Source organism: Oryctolagus cuniculus, chromosome 21 (genome assembly GCF_051225735.1).
Source record: "Oryctolagus cuniculus isolate XC-2025 breed Fujian yellow rabbit chromosome 21, ASM5122573v1, whole genome shotgun sequence".
NCBI classification, from domain to species: domain Eukaryota; kingdom Metazoa; phylum Chordata; class Mammalia; order Lagomorpha; family Leporidae; genus Oryctolagus; species Oryctolagus cuniculus.
Window position 1 is genome coordinate 18,924,613 of NC_142887.1, and position 22,565 is coordinate 18,947,177.

General features: G+C 50.0%; 1 long non-coding RNA gene across 4 annotated transcripts in view; it reads left to right on the forward strand.

Annotated features, from left to right (window-relative positions):
• The window catches only part of LOC149119845 (uncharacterized), an 81,424-nt gene that overhangs the window by 4,910 nt on the left and 53,949 nt on the right, over positions 1-22,565 (forward strand). For all 4 annotated transcript variants that reach the window (XR_016227051.1, XR_016227054.1, XR_016227053.1 and 1 more), the window contains exon 2: positions 16,131-16,295. This is a non-coding gene — a long non-coding RNA (uncharacterized LOC149119845). The remainder of the gene's footprint in view (positions 1-16,130; positions 16,296-22,565) is intronic.

Consider the following 22,565-nt stretch of genomic DNA (forward strand, 5'->3'; position numbering starts at 1 on the left):
TTCAGCACCCTGGCTTTCTCAAATTGGCTCCCACATCAACAGCTAGGAGGCAAAACCACGGTACCCAAGTACCAAAGGCCATCCTAATGGGCTGTCATTTATTTTACACATTTATTCTATCATTAATTAGTTCAATGAACATTTCCTGAGCATCTGTCATGTGTCAGCATATTTACAGATATTGAAAATATGAACATAAATAACTTTTCTACTCTCAAGATTTTAGAGCCCAATGGAGCACGCACACACACACACACACAGAGAGAATTTCCAGTGTAGAATGGCAGGTTCTATAGTAAGGATATGTTTAAGATACAAATGAGATCATGATGAAAATAGTAACAGTTACTGAATAATGCTTATTGTATACCAGATACAGTATGTGGTGCTTCCATGCATTATCCTATTATAATAAAAAATAAGACTGAGAATAGGAGAGAGAGGCGGAAGAGGGGTGGGAATGTGGGTGGGAAGAATTACTATCTTCCTAAAATTGTAATTGTGAAATAGATGCAAATAAATAAATAAACAATCTATGGTAGGTAGTCACTATTATTGTCCTTATTCCCCAGACAAGACAATGGAAACTTATGAGTAGAGGTATGCAAGGTGTCAAGTAGAAGAGCCCAGAGTTGAAGACAGCCGTCTTTAGACACAGTGGTGGGACAAGCATGGGGTAACTGCTACAGGCGCTCCTGTTCACAAAGGGAGAATATGAGGCACACTGGTGCATAGCAATTCTGACATCCAGCTGTGCACAGAACGGCAGTTCCTTGGTTTAGTCCCAAGGAGGAGGAATAGTTCTCCATGGCTTTTGGCTCCACCTTCTCGAATCGTCTGAAGAGTTCTTCCTCTTCAGGAAAAGGTCACGTGTGTCCACATGTGTAGTTGTCTCAGCCTGCCTCCTGTGTTGTAGAGTGTGGTGGTCTCAGGGTCTCTTTTCATTTTGGACTCTCTCTGTCCCTTTCCATTGAAGATCTCAGTGTTTCTTCAAATACAGTTCTCCTAGAAACTTCACGTGTCTTCCAGGAACCTCATCCAGTTTAACCTGCTGGCCTATGTGCATTAACCACTATGCCACACTGAAAAGGGAACAAGTTCACTTGGAAGGATGAACGTGTTAGGCAGGAAGCCGCAGAGAAAAATGAGATGCAAGCTGTCTTTCTGAGCTGTCTGGAGTAGCTGCAGCCATTTTATAATCATGAGGGAGATAGAAAATTACAGAGGAGCTGGTTCAAAAATTCTTACGTGGTTATACCAGTGAAACAACCCTGAAGCCATCTCCTCTTGCACTTATTTTTCATGAAAGAAACCAGCCACCCAGTCAGCCAGCCAACCTGTTTTTTTTTTTTTTTTTTTTTAAGCCCAAACAGGATACAAGCTGAAAGTATATTGACTATTCATACTGTACTACTTTTTTGGTCTTGGCACGCCCTGGCTGCTTGGATGTCTCGTGCCCAGATAATATCTGTTTGCTCTCCAAGACTCAGATCTGTGGTGGAATGAGAAGGCCATGCCAAGATGGCTGCTGGCAAGTGAGCATCAGTTACTCACGAATGGCTTTGAATCCCACCTGGCAACGGAGCCTGCCTGGCAACAGGCTGTGATTGGATGGCTTTGGAAACTGCCTGGCAACAGGCTGTGATTGGTTGGGGCATAGACAGCCCCTTGACCGGATTGGCTGGTCTTGGCTATATAAGCTGTTGTACTAACAAATAAACAAGTCTGCGGGCTGCTTGCCTCAAGCCCGCTTTCACTTGACTCCTGGGGTCTGTGTGGTGACTCTGCGCCTCTTGCCCCCACCACGATCCTCCTCTCAGAAATGAATCCACTGCAACATTGTTGAGAAATCAACTGCAACATCGATCCACCTTCTTTATGACCCGTCTGTCTTTTCTAACCCTGAGCAGGCCAGGGGCACTTTCTGTGGTCTTCCACTGCTCTTTCGCTCACCTGACTTACAGTACTTAACATTTAGCACCTCAGATCCTTTCTGTAGACAGCCAGGGAGCGGAGTCCTTGTAGAGCATTATAATAGGGATGGCCCATCTGTGGCATCTCCTCTGAGCTGTAGACAGGGCCATGTACTTTTCACTTCTGTTCCCAAGTCCATCGTGCGGCACACGAGAGAATCTTAGTGTGTTCACCATCAGAACCAAGACATAAGCATTCTCTCTCGTGGCCCAGGACACCTGGACAAAAAGCAGGATCTGGGCCCCCGGTGGCTGAACCAATGTCACTGTCTACTCCTGGGCTCGTAATGTGGTAAGAACACTCATTTGCCTGCCGTTTCTCACAGTCGGGAATATTCCAGAAATATGTTGTTTTACTTTCTTATACGTGATTAATAAATATGCAATATAAAAACAATTTAAAAAACTAGAAGTGTGCAGAAGGGCAACTAGATGAAATGTGACTGAAGCTGAGACAAAGACCTGGTCTCGCCAGCTGTAGCCGTCCAGCCATAACTCACGGCAGGAGCTGTGGGCGTACGCTCAACGGTCAGAAGGAGGACCCTGGGGACAGATGGATGGGGTCCACACCTGGGAAGTGGCTTCTGTTTTCTCTTCTCTGCTATTTCCTCCCCTCAGATGGGGACTCTGGCAGTACTCAACTCATAGGATTGTGCGAAATAATTATATCTTATTTATCTGAAAGGCAAGGGGAGACAGAGGGAGAAGGAGAGAAAGTTCATTTACTGGTTCATTTCCCAAATTCCTGTAACAGATGGGGCTGGGCCAGAGCAAAGTTGGAAACTGAGTCCTGGCCTCCCACATGGGTGGCAGGGACCCAACTACTTGATCCATCACCAGCTGCCTCCCAGGGTGTGCGTTAGCAGGAAGCTGGGGTCAGGTTTAGAGGCAGGATTCAAGCCCAGGCACTCTGATATAGGATGTGGGCATCTCAAGTGGTATCTTTACCTACCCCAGGGTAGAAGAATTAAATGAGTTGATTCATATGATATCCCTGGCCTATAGGCTGGGTGCAGTGAATATTGGCTCTGAATTGTTGTCTGTCTAATAGTGAGATCAGTGCTCTAGGGCAATCCTTTAAAAAATTAATTATATAAAGGGAACAAATTTCATGTATTTCATATGTACAGTTTTAAGAGCATAGTGATACCTTCCACCCTACTCTCCCTCCTTCTCTCCCTCCCTTCCACCCTCCCTCTTTCTTCCTTTCTTATTTTTCTTTTATTTAGGAAAGTCTCTTAATTGAAGCTTTCTTTTGGGAGATGCTGTGTACCATGGTCCTCTCTCAGGGATTCACAGCATTCATAAAGGCTCTAGGAAATCCTGGAGTAAACTTTTCCCTTATATTTAAAAAAAAAAAAAAAAGAGAGAGAGAAAGAGAGGCAGAGAGAGAGAAAGAGAGAGGTCTTCCATCTGCGGGTTCACTCCCTAATTGGCCACAATGGTCAGAGCTGCGCCAATCCAAAGCCAGGAGCCAGGAGCTTCCTCCAGGTCTCCAGCGCATGTGTAGGGGCCTAAGGACTTGGGCCATCTTCCACTGCTTTCCCAGGCCATAGCAGAGAGCTGGATCAGAAGTGGAGCATCCAGGTCTTGAACAGACACCCTTATGGGATGCCGACACTGCAGGCAGCGGCTTTACCTGCTATGCCACAGTGCCAGCCCCTCTCCTATCTTTTTTTTTTTTTTTGACAGGCAGAGTGGACAGTGAGAGAGAGAGACAGAGAGAAAGGTCTTCCTTTTGCTGTTGGTTCACCCTCCAGTGGCCACCGCGGCTGGCGTGCTGCGGCCGGCGCACTGTGCTGATCCGATGGCAGGAGCCAGGTGCTTCTCCTGGTCTCCCATGGGGTGCAGGGCCCAAGTACTCAGGCCATCCTCCACTGCCTTCCCTGGCCACAGCAGAGAGCTGGCCTGGAAGAGGGGCAACCGGGACAGAATTGGGCACCCCGACCGGGACTAGAACCCAGTGTGCCAGCGCCGCTAGGTGGAGGATTAGCCTCGTGAGCCGCGGCGCCGGCCTTCCCCTATCTTTTTAAACACATAACCCATTAGAAGCTCGAAGGAACAGTGCTTTGGAAGATGCTCTAGATCCTTGCTACTCAAAATAGGATCAGCACAACCTCGGCGCTTGCTAGGAGTCTCAGCCCTATCCAGTACCTACAGAATCAGAATTTATCTGATTCTGATCAGACTCTCCAGAGGATGTGTGTGCATATAACAGTCTGACAACCACTGGACGAGGAAACACTGGTAAGTGGGGGATTCATGAGTCATGTGAGCCAGAGACTCAATTCTCAAGGGGCTCTGAGATCTCACACACCTGAAACCAGTAGGGCAGAATGGTAAAAAGTAGGGAGGGTGTGCCAGATTGTTCTAGTGCAATCTGTGAACACGGCTATGGGAGAAAGCTTGCAAGAGCCAAGGAAGGCTTTCTTGGGGAGGTAAGGCTGAAGCCGAGAGTCAGGAGGGGTTGGTGCGAAAGGACAGGGCAGGCACTGTGAGTATGAACAGGAGCACAAGGAAAGACCCTTCTGGTACAGTCAGACCCACAGGCCTTGAGACACCCACACTGACATCACCTCCTTTGAGACAAGGCCTCTGCTCAGGTCTTTCAACCAGTCAGCTAACCCAGGATCATCCTAGGTAAACTCTTTGGGTCTGGGAGGCCCTTCAACCAGGTCCAAGAGTTCCCGAGCCGCCATTTTGGCCGTGTGCAGTAAACCTTTTGGTGCCAAGACACCAAAGCCACTCTCTGTAAGACTCTGCCTGTTGGCCGGCGCCGTGGCTCACTAGGCTAATCCTCCGCCTTGCGGCGCCGGCACACCGCGTTCTAGTCCCGGTTGGGGCGCTGGATTCTGTCCCGGTTGCCCCTCTTCCAGGCCAGCTCTCTGCTGTGGCCAGGGAAGGCAGTGGAGGATGGCCCAGGTGCTTGGGCCCTGCACCCCATGGGAGACCAGGAGAAGCACCTGGCTCTTGGCATCTGATCAGCATGGTGCACCGGCCACGGTGGCCATTGGAGTGTGAACCAACGGCAAAGGAAGACCTTTCTCTCTGTCTCTTCTCTCTCACTATCCACTCTGCCTGTCCAAAAAAAAAAAAAAAAAAAAAAAAGACTCTGCCTGTTATAAGTACTAATGTATGGGTTGCATTATAATAACGCTTACCATTTATTGAGACCTACTATGTGCTGGCATTTTGTATGTATTTTCTCTTATATCCACAACAGCTTTGCTGATTGTCTTCATTCATGAGTGTAGTTGACCCCAGGGACACCCTTCAAATCTGTCAGATCCCCTGGCCAATGCTGAAGAAGACAAGACCAAGTCCCTGCCTTTGGGGCATCCCTAGCTGTTTCTATTGGCAACACGGAGGTCTTCAAGAGTCTCCAGGGCACTGTCCCCTTATGAAACTTGAATCCCCTGAAGGGACTGATTTTTTTTCCCAGTGCCTCTTATAGTTTATGATTTCATCCCTACTCTATTCTAGGCAAAATAAATACATACTTAAATAAATAAAATCAGAATGCCAGGGACATTGTGTGAAGCTGCCTAAAGGTCATTAATTTGCATCAGTTTGTTAGGAACTGGAATCCCTTTAAAAGGATTATTTGCAAGAGCTGTTTTCATTAGCATGCTGGGTTTAGGTTTCTGTTATAGTACGCCCTGGTGGGTGAGTTAGAAGGAGAGGTTATTGTCTTTGGGAGAATGCATTAAGCAGGGTACTGGTGCAGACAAAGTTGGATTAATATGCAGGTAATCAGGGCAGTGGTGCAGTTTCCAGAAAGGCTGAAACATCTCTGGAAGTAAAGTGAGATGGAAAATTGTGCTGGTCAGATTGTCTCTTAGGAAGATTCTAGGACGTGGTTGGATGATTGTTTGGTTAAGCTGATGAGGATTGCCACAACAACAATTATCTGCTAAGTACGTGGCGTCCTGTTATTCTGCTGGACCTGGCCTGGTAGGCTGGGAGAGCTGGGGCTGGAACTGAGTTCCCTGGGCAATTGAGGAGAGGCTCTAGTGATTTAGACAGGACATCCCATAAGCCTGTTGGGTTAGCTCATTCACTTATATATTCATAGTGTTCATCAATCTCTCAGTAATGGGCTCAACACGTGTTTACCCAGCTCCTCCCTGGTGCCATGTACTAGTCCAGATGACTGGGACACAGCAGTGACCAAAGACACAAGCTTGTGTCCCTCATGATCATTCTGGTTGGGGTCGGGTAGGCAATAAACAAATTAACAGGACGGTCGCAGGGATGCCCAGTGGTCTAGTAGTTGGTCTTTCATGGAGACTGTTCAAACAGGGATGGAGGTAAGTCCCTGGGCCAATTAAGCCTTCTCTCTTAGGAATGTAAACTAGAGAATGGGCAAAGTCAGTCAGTTTATAGCTGTGGGAGAAAATAAATCTGTCTTTCTCATGCCTAGTCTACCATGACCCACTAAAATAATGACTTCTACTCTATTGGAAATACTGGGGAAGGCGTTGGGCTGCCCCTTCCTCTCTCTCTTACTATACTCAATGGCGGTAAACAGTTGATCTATTTATTGGTGAAGCTGGGGTCAAACCCTGAGCATGGGGGCGCTCAGTGTATTCGGGTTCTGGTTTCCAAGTTGTCTACTATAAGGAACATCCCTCCTGGGCCATAAGGTAACCTACTGTCTACCTCCTGTCCAGGTCTGTCCTTGCTCAGCAGGTGGGGGCAAGCTGTCACGGGAGTCTCCCATACTCTGCCCAACTAAGTGCCAAGATCTAGACTTGGAGGGAGGGAGTGGAGTTCTTGCCAGTTGCCACCACGTCTATATTGTGTTCTCCAGCCCATCTTTGCCTTCTCTGAAGCTGATGTCTACATCCCGATTTGACTCTTAGGACTATTTCTTAATCAGTTCAGAGTGCCCAAGGGGAAGGGTTTCAATGATTGAAGGCCCAGAGACCTCAATGAAACCAGCAGTTCTAAGGGGCGAGGGTAGGGGTGGGGGAACGAGGAGAGAGACAGTGAGCAGATGAGTTGTGCTAGCATATACCCTCAGAGGGAAAGAACACAGACATTCTGTAACTCAAGGGGTGACAAGAAAACCCACCCACAAGAGCCTGCTCTCCGATTCTGAGTCACCTGCATGTCTCCCTTAAGTTCCTGTGTTGGTGAGGTCTGGCTGTTCTTCAGGAACTTGGAGAGCCTGTCCCTAATCCACTGTCACAGCCTTGCAACAAGCGTCCTTGCTCAATTTATCTTATGTAAGTTCTCGGCAACTCCAAGACCCTAATGAACATGGAATGAAAAAGCTTTCCTTCATTCCCAGGGATTCAGTATCCTTCAACCAGCAAGCATTTTTTTTTTTTTGGAAGTCCTAATATGCTGGGTCCCTTTTTAGGCCTTGGGAATAATCACTAATATTTTAGTGTTTTATTTATACCAGGCACGTTTCCAAGCTCATTTTAGCTAATCTCATCCTCCTAGCACAATTCCCTAAGTAAAATTATTCCTGTTTACAGAGTAGGAAGCTGAGGCACAGAGCACTTCAGTAACAGGCTCAAGCTCTCACAGCTTTTGGGGGTTGTGGCTCTAAATTTGGGTTCCTCTAGAAGCAGCAGCTGAGACACAGGTTTGAGTCCAAGCAGGGGAGGGAGGTAAGAAAGGGAAGGCAGCTATTCCATGGGCACCTGGAGCTTAATCTCACTGGGAGAAATTCTACAATCCAAGTAGAACACATGCTTCGGAAATATCCTACCTGAGAGATGGGGGAATTGGGGATTTAGCCAGTCACTTCCATCAGATGTTGGTTAGCACGGCTTCTGGTTGGGGGGCCAGGTGTTGGCCATATGGGTAGCAAAGCAGGCTCCATCGTAAGGTAAAGAATTACAGGTGCCGACTGTTGAAAGAGGTAAAGGTGTGTGGGGGGTGATTATGGATGGTGCCCTGGGAGCAAATGCTACAGATGAATCTAGAATTTTAAACCCAGGTAGCCTGGCAGCAGCTACTCTGCCACATGGATAATGTCCTGTGCCTTCTTCAAGGAGCTCACCACGGGCAGGGCAGGCAGGGAGGGAGGGAGGGACCCCATCCCCTTCCTAGAAGATGGTGTGTGTAGACCATGGGGTGGAAAGAGCTGGATTCTGCTAGGGCTGGGGCTCTAGGATGCTTCTCTGAGAAGGTGATTGTGAGTCTGGGTTTTGAAGGATGAGTAGGGCAGGTTGGGAAGTGGGGAAGGTGTAGGGCGACAGACTCCAGCGCAGCAGGGAGGTGTGGAGAGTGTGGCGATGTCTGGGGAGCAGGGATGGATGGAGTTGGGGAGAACAGAGAATGAGGGTGAAGGGCAGGTTAACCCGGGCTGGAGGCAGCAGCAGCAGCAGGAGCACTAGGTGGATTACTGGTAATTCTCTGTGTCAGGATTTCCAATGGTTGAGGGTACTTCACAAAGCTCACGGAAAATTGAAGTTAAAAGATAAGTTTATTTTGGTGCAAAAAAATTTTGAAATCCATGTAACTTTTTTTTTTTTTTAACAGGCAGAGTTAGACAGTGAGAGAGACAGAGAGAAAGGTCTTCCTTTTGCTGTTTGTTCACCCCCCAAATGGCCACCACGGCCGGCGCACTGCACCAATTCAAAGCCAGGAGCCAGGTGCTTCTCCTGGTCTCCCATGGGGTGCAGGGCCCAAGCACTAGGGCCATCCTCCACTGCACTCCCTGGCCACAGCAGAGAGCTGGACTGGAAGAGGGGCAACCGGGACTAGAACCCAGGGTGCTGGCGCCGCAGGCGGAGGGCCGCAGGCGGAGGATTAACCTAGTGAGCCACGCGCCGGCCCATGTAGCTTTTTCATAAAGCACATTTTCCATGAACTTTTGGAAGACCCCTTGTGTACAACATCTCTTAGTCCTCCCAGCAATGCCCAGCCACAGGTTATCCTTTAGTTCCCATTCTGCAGGTGAGGGAGTCGAGGCTCTGCAGGTCATGTGATGTTCTGACGTCACGCAGCTAGCAAGCGACGCTGCCACAACTTGAACCTAGACAGGCTGCCTCTGAGCTCGTGTTCTTGCACCTAACCAACGTGATGCTCTCTTGAAGGGCCTTGCAGTTCATGGCAAAGATCTGAGCTTGAGTTTTCAGAGCAGGGGATTGTTGCAAGTGACTATCCAGAGTTGGAGTTGGCAGGACGTCATGACCAAGGGAACGTGCCCGGAGGACGGTCGAGCCTAAGGTTTGCAGACATTTGCAGCACGGGGGAAGGAAAGGGGTGTGAGGTTTAGAATAAAACTGGCTTTTTATTTATCTATTTACTTTTTATTTATTTATTTATTTTACAGGCAGAGTGGACAGTGAGAGAGAGAGAGAGACAGAGAGAAAGGTCTTCCTTTGCCATTGGTTCACCCTCCAATGGCTGCCGCGGCCGGCGCACCGCGCTGATCCAATGGCAGGAGCCAGGTACTTATCCTGGTCTCCCATGGGGTGCAGGGCCCAAGCACTTGGGCCATCCTCCACTGCACTCCCTGGCCACAGCAGAGGGCTGGCCTGGAAGAGGGGCAACCGGGACAGAATCCAGCGCCTCAACCGGGACTGGAACCTGGTGTGCTGGCGCCGCAGGCGGAGGATTAGCCTAGTGAGCCGCGGCGCCGGCCCATGTAGCTTTTTCATAAAGCACATTTTCCATGAACTTTTGGAAGACCCCTTGTGTACAACATCTCTTAATCCTCCCAGCAACGCCCAGCTGCAGGTTATCCTTTAGTTCCCATTCTGCAGGTGAGGGAGTCGAGGCTCTGCAGGTCATGTGATGTTCTGACGTCACGCAGCTAGCAAGCGACGCTGCCACAACTTGAACCTAGACAGGCTGCCTCTGAGCTCGTGTTCTTGCACCTAACCAACGTGATGCTCTCTTGAAGGGCCTTGCAGTTCATGGCAAAGATCTGAGCTTGAGTTTTCAGAGCAGGGGATTGTTGCAAGTGACTATCCAGAGTTGGAGTTGGCAGGACGTCATGACCAAGGGAACGTGCCCGGAGGACGGTCGAGCCTAAGGTTTGCAGACATTTGCAGCACGGGGGAAGGAAAGGGGTGTGAGGTTTAGAATAAAACTGGCTTTTTATTTATCTATTTACTTTTTATTTATTTATTTATTTTACAGGCAGAGTGGACAGTGAGAGAGAGAGAGAGACAGAGAGAAAGGTCTTCCTTTGCCATTGGTTCACCCTCCAATGGCTGCCGCGGCCGGCGCACCGCGCTGATCCAATGGCAGGAGCCAGGTACTTATCCTGGTCTCCCATGGGGTGCAGGGCCCAAGCACTTGGGCCATCCTCCACTGCACTCCCTGGCCACAGCAGAGGGCTGGCCTGGAAGAGGGGCAACCGGGACAGAATCCAGCGCCTCAACCGGGACTGGAACCTGGTGTGCTGGCGCCGCAGGCGGAGGATTAGCCTAGTGAGCCGCGGCGCCGGCCCATGTAGCTTTTTCATAAAGCACATTTTCCATGAACTTTTGGAAGACCCCTTGTGTACAACATCTCTTAATCCTCCCAGCAACGCCCAGCTGCAGGTTATCCTTTAGTTCCCATTCTGCAGGTGAGGGAGTCGAGGCTCTGCAGGTCATGTGATGTTCTGACGTCACGCAGCTAGCAAGCGACGCTGCCACAACTTGAACCTAGACAGGCTGCCTCTGAGCTCGTGTTCTTGCACCTAACCAACGTGATGCTCTCTTGAAGGGCCTTGCAGTTCATGGCAAAGATCTGAGCTTGAGTTTTCAGAGCAGGGGATTGTTGCAAGTGACTATCCAGAGTTGGAGTTGGCAGGACGTCATGACCAAGGGAACGTGCCCGGAGGACGGTCGAGCCTAAGGTTTGCAGACATTTGCAGCACGGGGGAAGGAAAGGGGTGTGAGGTTTAGAATAAAACTGGCTTTTTATTTATTTATTTACTTTTTATTTATTTATTTATTTTACAGGCAGAGTGGACAGTGAGAGAGAGAGAGAGACAGAGAGAAAGGTCTTCCTTTGCCGTTGGTTCACCCTCCAATGGCTGCCGCGGCCGGCGCACCGCGCTGATCCAATGGCAGGAGCCAGGTACTTATCCTGGTCTCCCATGGGGTGCAGGGCCCAAGTACTTGGGCCATCCTCCACTGCACTCCCTGGCCACAGCAGAGAGCTGGCCTGGAAGAGGGGCAACTGGGACAGAATCCAGCGCCCCAACCGGGACTAGGATCCCGTGTGCCGGCGCTGCAAGGTGGAGGATTAGCCTAGTGAGCCGTGGCACCGGCCAAGACTGGCTTTTTAAGAGAAAGTACTGTCTCAGCCCATTTTTGAGGCCCTGGCTGGGGGCTAGTCGGGTCTCTTGACCAGCTGACTAAGACCCTACCCTAGGCAATTCACAAATCTTGCCGTCATATTCCGGGCCAGGCACCAGACAAGTAGGGACAGCTCTTGACCCTGGAGCCTGAGAATTTTTGCAGATTAGCTAAGCCACCGGGAGCGGATGAAATTCAGTTCATCCCCACCCCCCTGCCCGTACCCCCAGTGCCCTGCTGTCCTCTCCCCAGGTGCATCCCCTTATGTGGCCCTGCATGGCAGCCTTCTCCCTCCAGGAGTAAGAGTTGTGCCTCTCTGCTACCCAAGTATCTCTGTATTGTATGTTGCTACCAGAAGAACCTCTGAATCTTACACAATGCTACCTGGGCTTGAATCTGTGGGTGCACTGCCACTGAATCATTCATTGAATGAACCTGGGAAAGTTGTCACCCTCCCTGACCCCACCAGTCTCAGGTAGGTTCTTCCCCCAATTCATCCACGAAGAAGGGTCAGTCGTCCATGCAGATGGAATCTGTGGCCCGCACCCATCACGTCCTCCTCTAGTTTCCACAGGGTCCGTCTCTTTGGGCGTTAGAGTGCAGGGTGGAGGCAGAAAGGTTTGGGGCTTGATGAGGGTAAGCGAATCGCCCAGTGATTTGGAAATCTCAGATTAAAAATAGTAAATGTGGATGCACTAGGAACACCCAGGTCAGGTCCCTGCCCTTGTAAACATGAGCAAACGAGATCGTGGGGTGTGTGTGGTGAGGGGAGAGGTGTGTGAGTCCCAGGAGCTCAGGGACACCCTCGGATACACATGAGTCATTTGTGCCGCACCTCTCTGGCATCTGCCCAACCATTTCCTCTTGGTCTGCAAATTCCAGACCACCACCAAGCGAGCCTGTTCAACTCCAGGGATGTTTATGCTACAGGGCAGGGCTACAGTACCTCTAGATGACTGTTGGTGGGCTGGGGGAGCTGCCAATCACAGCATGGAGCCCCCTCCCACCCACCAGCTCAGTGTCCTTCCCCCACACAAGCTGTAGAGGAAGAGCCCCATGAGACCATCGGAATGAAAAACACCGGTCTGTTTCCCACAACGGGGGGGCGGACGTGGATGCGTCCGGAATCAACTGTTCCGCAACCTGTGTGTCCAGAATCTCGTATCTAAATGATGTTCCTCAAAATCTAATAAATGAGGTTTAATAGAATGCACTCAGGCGGCACTGATGAAATCTGTCGTGGAGAATATTAGGATTTCCTTGTGTCCCTGGAACCGCCTCAGAACCGGCTGCTTGTTTCTCTGCCTCCCTCTTTCTCTCCCATTTTTAGCTTCGCTTTAGAGTCCAGCAAAGCCCCTGGGGCCCCTCCCCTCCCCCTCCTCCATTTCCCACGGTGGGTGGGGAGGGGCTGGATGCCTTGCTCTACCCCTTACCAGGAGGAAGGTTTCAGATGGGAGATTGCCGTGTTCACTTGGTCCTGTGCACCTGGAACGCCACAGCAGCACTGCTTCCCCAGGGAAGGATGTTGGCCCTTCAGCTTCCGTGAACAACCCGTCGCTGGTGGTGGAAACCAGGGTCGCAGGAATTGCTAAAGTCATTTGAACCGCGGAGGGCCACCTGCTCTGTGCTAGGCCCTAGCAGCTAACAGCTGTTGCGGGGTGCTTACTCCTCGGGACAGCTCTATGGAGAGGCTTACTCACCATGATCAATCACTGAAAAGGAACTGGGGCTCAGGTTTAGTAGCTTGCTCAAGTCACATGGCATCAAGGGGGTGGAAATAGGATTTGAACTCATGTCTGTTTGGATTTAAGGGCCATAGCCATAGCTTCTTTATGACACTGCTTTCTGCTGTCTCATTTTGCAGGTAGGGAAAATGAGGCTCAGGAGAGTGAGCGATGAGTCGTGGTTAAGAGTCTGGGTTCTTGGGGCTGGCGTCGTGGCTCACTTGGTCAATTCTCCGCCTGCGGCACCGGCGTCCCATATGGGCGTCGGGTTCTAGTCCCAGTTGCTCCTCTTCCAGTCCAGCTCTCTGCTGTGGCCCGGGAGGGCAGTGGAGGATGGCCCAAGTGCTTGGGCCCTGCACCTGCATGGGAGACCAGGAGGAAGCACCTGGCTCCTGGCTTCGGATCGGCGCAGCGCTGACTGTGGCAGCCATTTGGGGAGTGAACCCGTGGAAGGAAGACCTTTCTCAATGTCTCTCTCTCTCTCTCTCTCTCACTGTCTGTAACTCTACCTGTCAAATAAAGAAATAAAAAAAATCTTTAAAAAAGTCTGGGTTCGGCCGGCGCCGCGGCTCACTAGGCTAATCCTCCGCCTGCAGCGCCGACACACCGGGTTCTAGTCCCAGTCGGGGCGCTGGATTCTGTCCCAGTTGCCCCTCTTCCAGGCCAGCTCTCTGCTGTGGCCAGGGAGTGCAGTGGAGGATGGCCCAAGTGCTTGGGCCCTGCACCCCATGGGAGACCAGGAGAAGTACCTGGCTCCTGCCATCAGATCAGCGTGGTGCGCCGGCCGCGGCGGCCACTGGAGGGTGAACCAACGGCAAAGGAAGACCTTTCTCTCTGTCTCTCTCTCTCTCACTGTCCACTCTGCCTGTCAAAAAAAAAAAAAAAAAAAAAAAAAAGAAAAAAAGAAAAAAAAAGAAAAAAAGAAAAATAAAGTCTGGGTTCTAGAGGTCAAATCCATTGGTTGTATCACTTTGGAAAATTGCTTGTCCTCTGGGGGCCTCAGTTTCTGCATGTATGAAAGGGGTGGGGCAGTAGAAGTAACGTACTTGGTGTTCGTGTGTCAAGAAGTGAGCGCTCACTAAATGTTAACTGAAAAAGAAACAGCTGGCTCAAGGTGAGTTAGAACTGCGGGTGGCCGCCAGTGGCTGGACACCTGACCGCCTTGGCAGTGGTTTCATTGGCCCTTGCGACAGGAGGCTTGCTGTCAGCTGCTCGAAATTTCGTCTGCAAGACGTCCCTAGCGACCCAGGCCCTTTCTTTCTGTTTTCCACGTCGTGGTCGCACGGTGGCTGTTTCTGCACCTGCAGCAACCCCCGTTTCCTCTTGAGGCCTTGTCTCTTCGTTTTTTTTGTTTTGTTTTTTGTTTGTGTGGTTTTTTTTGTTCGTTTTGACAGGCAGAGTGGATAGTGAGAGAGAGAGACAGAGAGAAAGGTCTTTCTTTTGCCGCTGGTTCACCCTCCAATGGCTGCCACGGCTGGCGTGCTGCGGCCGGCGCACCGCACTGATCCGAAGGCAGGAGCCAGGTGCTTCTCCTGGTCTTCCATGGGGTGCAGGGCCCAAGCACTTGGGCCATCCTCCACTGCCTTCCCGGGCCACAGCAGAGAGCTGGCCTGGAAGAGGGGCAACCGGGAAAGAATTTGGCGCCCTGACCCGGACTAGAACCCGGTGTGCCGGCGCCGCTAGGTGGAGGATTAGCTGCAGCGCTGGCCCGTCTCTTCTTTTGAAAGGTGCTCTCCCTTAGAGACCCGTGTGTCCTCACTACCTGCCAGAGCCTTCTGGTTTCTGTAGAGGAGGAAAGCAAGGGGAAGGCGGAGAAAGGCTGCGGGGCGTGCTTTTGCAGCGTCCGCAGGCGGGCTAAGTGTACGTCTGAATTGAGATGGAGCCCAGCTCCTACCATGGCCAGAATCTGGGGCTTTACCACATCTCCAGCCTTCCTGTTACTGTCTTTGATGTGAGTGAGTGCACACGGGGAAGAGGTGACTGTCCCATTGTCACTGGGACACCAGCTGGAGCTAGATCCGGTTTTCCCATTTCCAGTCCAGCCTTTCCATCGTGCCAAGTGATCTTGTCAATAAGGATTTTATGTTTACATAAATTGAAAGCCTGTGGTTCTAAACCCCAGACCTTATCATCAAAGAAATAGGCCAGAGGATGTGACAGGGGCTGGAGGACAAAGTCATCTCAGGGGCAGAACCAGCCTCGGGCAAAAACATTCGGTACCTCTGCTCTGCCTTCCTGTTTTCCACACCCAGGGCCCTTTGATGACTCCTTAATGCTTTGAGCTATCCCTCACCTCCAGCCCCCAACCCTAGGGCCCCAGTGACCAGATCAAGGTCATCCCGTGTCTTCATTCTGTGGACACTGCCTGCTGCTCTTAAAGAAATACTGTCACAGGTGATCCCCACGCTGACACCCCCCCCTGCGGGCATCAGTGCCATCGAGTGGATCAATCGATGAGCTCATTTAATGAGTGAACTTTGGAAATACAGATGATGGGTGCTCCTCTGAACAAGCATTTAACAGGAGCCTTCCCAAGATAATTCTTCCACCCAAGGATGAGTCTACTTGGAGGTGGGAGTGGGTTCTGACTCAATGACAGGTGCCTGAGTGGGGGTATTTTTTCCTAAGGCTTCTCAGGTCCTACTGTCTCTTAGTTGTCTCTGCTGCTTTGCTATTTTTATGGGTGAGAGACTGGGACAGGATGTGTAGGGCCTGCACCCAAGGGCACATGATCTAAAACATAGGGATAGAGCTAGAGATCATGCCTGGGATAATGTCCAAGGCTGTGTGGTGGAACCTGGGAGATACTCATGGAGGCAGCCAGACTTAGTGCATAGGTGGGCTTAAGGGTTGAGGTGTAGATTGATGAGGGTGTATATCCCAGAATAGCAGTATAGCTTTTCCTCTCTCTCTCTCTCTAACTCTGCCTTTCAGATAAATAAAATAAAATCTTTAAAAAAAAGAAAAAGGGTTCCTGACTATGCTGTAGTGGAGATTGGGTATCTGGCAGAGACTGAGCAGATAGATCAACAGGTCTACGTCCTTGTCTTGGTTATGCAGGAAGGTCAGATGTCCCAACTTCCTTTGCAATGAAGCTGACGCGTGTGACTGGATGTTAGCCAATGAAACCTCTTTGAAAGTTCCTCATGTTCTTCCTCTCCTCTTCTCTGCAGTCGCTGTGGGAGTCGTACACTGAAGATGACAGCATCACATGATGCAAGCAGCCTGGATCCCCGGGTCATCCCCTGGAGGAGAGCCAAGGAAGAGAGAGAGCAGGAGACCTTGGAGGAGACCAAGGAGAGACCAGGAAGGCCTCCTGGTCTGCATCCCATCGTGAGGTCAGTGAGAAATGAAACTGATTGAGGCCTCTGAGATTGGGGGTTGGTTTGCCACTGCAGCTACCAACGCCTTCCTGTGTCACACAGGATCTGTGACTCCAGAAACCTCACTTCCTTGTATCCAGTTTTATCTGCCAGTTTGTACTGGAGCCTTTAGTGGGAGAAAGCCTGCCAGCAGCCCGAGTGACTGCTATTCAGACATAACTGGCATGCGCTGGAGTTAGATGGGTAATGATAAGACTGTAGAGTGACCAAGGGATTTAGTCAAATGAGTTTGCTGGTCGGGGGCAGGGGGAATCAGTAATCACAGGGACTCAGTCCAGGATCAAGTCCTGGAGGTTGGAAGAAAAGAGAATGTTCTGGAAAAACTGTGTGTCTCTTCCTTTTATTATCCTGAACTTAGTACTGGTGGAAAACGAGGATGTGGCAACAGTATGGTCCGGAGCACCAGTGTTGCTTCTTCTGAGGCGCGTGGTGGTGGAAGATTGTGCACAGCCGTGGAGCGGGCAGTGGCAACTGGGGGAGCTCTGCGTTCCACAGCTGGAACGCAGAGCTGTGTCGTAAACACAACAGCTTCCAGGACTGCCCAATATGTCATTCCCTAGGCACTCTGCAGCTCCTGGATTGAGACGAGAGCCTTGAAAGAGATCAGGTTCTGCCAGTGATGCAAATAGGAAGGGGCTGTGGAGATAGAGAGTGGGGTCTGCCCCCGTCTTGGGATTGCATTTGTGCACGCCAGCTGCAGAGCGCTGGCAGCGCTCAGGGTACCGTCCACACCAGGCAGCATATCCGAAAATGCAAAGTTAACACAGAGCAGCCTGGGCAGAGTAACGCCAGGGGGATTTATAGCAAAGGAAACATCAGGACACTCGCAGACTCATCCTTGTTGCCTGAGGACACAGTGAGATGGATGGTGGCTCTAAAATGTTGCAACAATGCCCAGCTGGTAGGGGCCTCAACTCTTCTTTCTTGCTCCAAACCGTTTGTCTTGGCAGACCTGGCTGTCAGCTCCCTTCCCCTGCCATCTCTCGGTAGGAAATCACAACCCGCATCCAGCACAGGCCTTCTTCCTCGCACCAATGTTTTAGCTGCTCAGAATGAGAACACAAAAGGGGGAAATGTAATTTAAAAAAAAACGCATGGCTGTAACTGATTTATTAATAGTCCATAATGCTGGTAATGGGCAATCTATAAGTCTGTTCTTAAGAATTTATAGGGCAAATATTCTAGAACCATATTAAAGACACCACTCATAAATGCCTGCAAGCCTCAATCTATTAACTGAGGTTGTGGGAGAGTATTATCATCTGTAGGAAAACAAACAGAGATCCAGCCCCCAGCTCTGAATCCCTCAGATGCTCCTGAAAGTGCACAGTAAGTAAGCAAATGGGATGACACGCCGGAGGCAGCCGTGTCCTGTGCATAGCAAGCAGCCTTGGCTTTGTTAATCCATGTGCGTGCGTTTCAGAAAGTGCCTGAGCTTGAAGTAACACAAGGGGGTGGGGTGGGGTGGGGGAGCAGGGTCAGAAGTCTTGTCTGGGTGTGGGCAGAGGCTGTGAGTTAGGCAAGGCATTAGGGACTTCTTGGTTCTTGGTTTGTTAATGCTTAAAATAATTCTGACTATAAAAGTAAAATATGTTCCCTATGGGATATTTGACAAATATGGGTAAATGTTTAAAAATAGGACATATACAACCCATCATTCAAATTGCCATAGGCAACCTCTTTTTTTTTTTTTAAGATTTTATGTATTTATTTGAGAGGTTGAGTTACAGAGAAAGGCAGAGAGAGAGAGAGAAGTCTTCCATCTGGTGGTTCATTCACCAGATGGCCGCAATGTCCAGAGCTGAGCCAATCTGAAGTCAGGAACCAGGAGCTTCCTCCAGGTCTCCCACCCAGGGGCAGGAGCCCAAGGACTTGGGCCTTTTTCCACTGCTTTCCCAGGCTATAGCAGAGAGCTGGATTGGAAGAGGAGCAGCCAGGACATGAACCAGCACCCTCATGGGATTCAAGCACCCCAGGCCAAGGCTTAGCCCACTACACCACAGCACTGGCCCCTGGCAACCTCCTTTAAGTCACTGATTCTTTCAGTGTGATGGGTGGGCCAGTCTACCAGAGTTCCATTAGGGATAAGAGCTGGGAACCTCATTAAAAAGAGGAGTCCCATGGGCCGGTGCTGTGGTGTAGTGGGTAAAGCCACTGCCTGCAGTGCCAGCATCCCATATGAGCGCTGGTTTGAGTCCCGGCCACTCCACTTCCGATCCAGCTCTCTGCCATGGCCTGGGAAAGCAGTGGAAGATGGGTCAAGTGCTTGGGCCCTGCACCCATGTGGGAGACCCAGAAGCTCCTGGCTTTGGAACAGCTCAGCTCCTGCTGTTGTGGCCATCTGGGGAGTGAACCAGCTGATGGAAGACCCCCCCTGTCTCCCCCCTTCCCCTCCCTCTCCCTTTCTCTCTCCCCCTCCCTCTCCTTCCCTTTCTGTGTAACTCTGACTTTCAAATAAATAAATAAATCTTTAAAAATAAATAAATAAAAACAAGAGTCTCATGCCGTGCCCAGATCCACTGAATCAGAACATCTGGAAGTGGGGCTCTGGTGTCCATATTTCCAGCCAACTCTGTCATCCTGAGTGAGCCACTCTGAAGCTCCAGAACTGTGTGTGTTTAAAGTCGTCGTAACCTCAGTACTGGTTCCCAAACGCCAGTTCTCAAAATCCCTTGGGTGTGACTTTGTACCCATCAGCCAGTCTCTCCCTGTGTGCCTTTCTCCCCGCCATGGTCCCTCATCTGGTAACCCCCATTCTGCTCGCCACTGACACGGGCTCAGCATTTTCAGATTCAGTCTATGAGTGAAATCCTGCAGGATTTGTCTCTCTGGACTTGGCTTATTTCACTTAACATTATGAACTCCGGGTCTATCTGTTGCTGTCACAGCCAGACAGGAGGACTAAGTCCAGGTGTGCTATTACTACACAGAAGCGTGATGGTCGTTAACGTTTTACATCATTCAAAAGAGCTAGAAGAGATGCTGAGTGCTCTCATCACAAAGAAACGATAGTGTTTGAGATGATAGCTAAGCTACGTTGATCGTTGCATGATGTATACATGTGATATAAATGTGATATAAATCACACTACCCCTCTGAAGATGTGTAATTATTATCCATCGGTTGACAGCAACAACAAACACCAGAAAACCAAACTAGCTGGGGACAGCCTTACTCACAATAGCCAAAGGGAGAAAATGGCCCAGATATCCATCACGGGATGCATGGGTTGACGATTGCAGGACATTTATACAACACAGTATTGCCCAGTCTTCACGCATGCTACAACATGGAGGGATCCTGAAAACATGAAGTGAAAGAAGACAGATACGTTATATTATACGATTCAATTTATATGAAATAATCAGAATAGGCAAATCCATAGAGACAGAAAGCAGATTAGTGCTTGCTGGGGCCTCGAGGGAGAGGAGAGTGAGGTACAGATGATGAAAGCAGGAGGTAGACGAAGTCGGTGGCACACAATACTGTGGATGTACCAACTGCCATTGAATTGTATTGCCTTGAAGTGGTCGATTTTATAGTGTGCAAATTTTATCTCGGTAAAATTAAATATTTAAAATATTAATTAAAAAATCACTTGGAGAAACTAAAAATTAAAAAAAAAAATACAACTTCCGATTTCCTGGCTGTCTCCTAGAAGACTCTGCTTCAGTGTCTCTGAGGCAGAGCCTGGTACACATTGTAGCACAAATCCTACGCAGCTACTTAGGCCAGGCCAGGCTTGGTGCCTGTCTCTGAGCTGGAATTGAAGCCGCAAGGTCCTGGGAGGAAGACAGGACTTGTCAGAAATTCACACCTTCATGCAAAATCATAGGCTCCCTTTTTGCTGCCCATACCTGGCACCCAGGTCTCTGCTACCTGTGCTGTTGTCCTCCTCATGATGAAACCTTAACTCCCATGCGACGTATTTGGAGGTGGGGTTGCTGGGGAGGTAATTAGGTGTAGATGGGGACCCTTGCTGAGATTAGTGTCCTTGGAAGAAGAGGGAGAGACCAGAAACCTCCCTCCACCATGCAGAAATACCGTGAGAAGGAAGCCAGGGAGAGAGCCCTTCCTAAGAACCAGGCCTTGGCCTTGAGCTGGGACTTCCAGTCTGCAGCACTGCGCAAAACGAATGGGACTGAAGCAGACTGAGCCTCCTATGGGTTGAGATCCTCGTAGACAGAGAGATGAGAACTGTGCTAGCTCCCTCAGCCTCTAAGTGCTGAGATCCTAGTAGATAGAGATGAGAACTGTGCTAGTTCCCTCAGCCTCTAAGTGCTGAGATCCTCATAGACAGAGAGATGAGAACTGTGCTAGTTCCCTCAGCCTCCAGAGCTGAATTTCACGTCGGGGGTTACTATCCAGCGCCCAGAGAGCACCAGCGTAGCAACCGTGCTGGTCCTCAGGCCCTGTCCCTCCTGGGCAGTGACCTTTCTGCTCCTGTGAGTCCCACCTCTGGCAACTCTGGGAACTCCTCAGTCTGCACTCACATGTGTGTGCACAGCCGATGGCTGAGTCATTCCTGCTTCCCTCTCAGAGACCCCCTCCTTTGTTGATTTCCTCGGGACTCCGAGCAGCAGAGGCCGGGGCAGGCCCTTGTCCATCTGTTGCCTTTGCAGAGCTGAGCACAGCCTCGGCCATGGCTTGGAGGAGCAGGGGTTCAGGAGGGCATCAGGCCTCTGGGGGAGTCAGGGGCTGCCAAGGGCAGGACCGGGAGAGGGAAGGGGCCTTCCTGGGCCGTGTGTGTGTGTGTGTGTGTTCATGTGTGCGTGTGCTTGTGAGTATACATATGTGTGTGCATGTGAGTATCTATGTGTGCAGGTGTAAGAGGGACAGAGACTGGATTCCCACAGCCCAAACTGATTCTTCCTCTTCCTAGCTCCTTGCTTTCTTACTCACCTGATTTATTCATTTATTTGCCTCCTTTCAAACATTACAGCTCTTTCTAAAGAAAAATTCAGTTACAAAAAGATGGAACCCAAGTTCATTAACCTAAACCAAATTGGTAACAACTTGTGAGCTTTCACTTTTGTGCTCTTTTTGTTGTCTGCCTCTTAAAAGATCAACCAGACATTGTTACATCAAATTTTTTTCTAGCAGGAACACTCACTGACTCCTGGTGCTTATTTTCTTACAGCTGTTTACTGAGTGCCTACCAGGTGCCAGTGTTGGGGTGTAGCTGGGAGCAAAGAGGCAGACGTCCCCGCCCTCCTGGTAGAGGCCAGAGTCCTTGCTGTGACTCACAGGAGATGTGACTCACAGGTGGTGTTCACCGCGCCCCCCACCACGTTGCTTCCCTGCCACCATTTCCTACTGTGTCCCCTTACGCACTCTCTGTTGTTCTCTGAACAGTGTTCTCTGAACAAGGCAATGAGGCAAAGTTCTGCCCCCTCTGCCCGCCCTGGGCTGAAGGCATTTATCAGTCCCTGCACCTCAAATGCTCTTCCCTTAGACATCACAGAGTCGCCCCCGTTCCTTTCCATTCTTTTCTCTGTAGCAGGGCCTTCCCTGGCCACCCAAATTCCTCCATCCATCCAAATATTTCCTGTTTTCTCCTGCTTGAAAGTGTTCCCCTCAGCAGGTATCACGAGCAATCTAAATGTCTTACGTCTTTTTCTTTTGAAGGACAAAAGAGAGGGAGTTGTTGGGGGTGATATCTCCCATCCACTGGCTGACTCTCCTCAAACAGCTGGGCCTAGACCAGGCTGGAGCCAGGAGCCAGGAGCCAGGAGCCAGGAGCCAGGAGCCAGGAGCTCAGTCAGGGCCTCCCATGTGGGTGGCAGAGAACCAAGCACGTGGGTGAAATGCTGCCTCCCGGAGCGTGCGCTTGGAGGAAGCGAGACCCAGGACTGTAACTCAGTCCAATATGGAGCGGGCATCCTAACCAATGCACCAAATGTCTGCTCCTGTTTTTCTTTCTTGCTATGTTCAGTAGACTATAAGCTCCATGGAGGTTTTTATCTGTTTTGCTTATTGCTGTACCTCCTGTGTTCAGAACTAGGGCATACTAGTTGCTCAAAAAGATTTGTTAATCTAATTGAATAAAAAAAATTAAAATGTTATGTTTCCTAAACGGATGGGCATTAAATATTATCTTGTTTTAATTTTCATTTCCTTGACTGTAGGTAAAGCTAAGCATCTTATCCTAAAGTTACTAGCCTTCTGTGTTTTCCCTCTTGTGAAATACCGATTTTCCTCATGAACGGCTTTTGCTTTATTTTT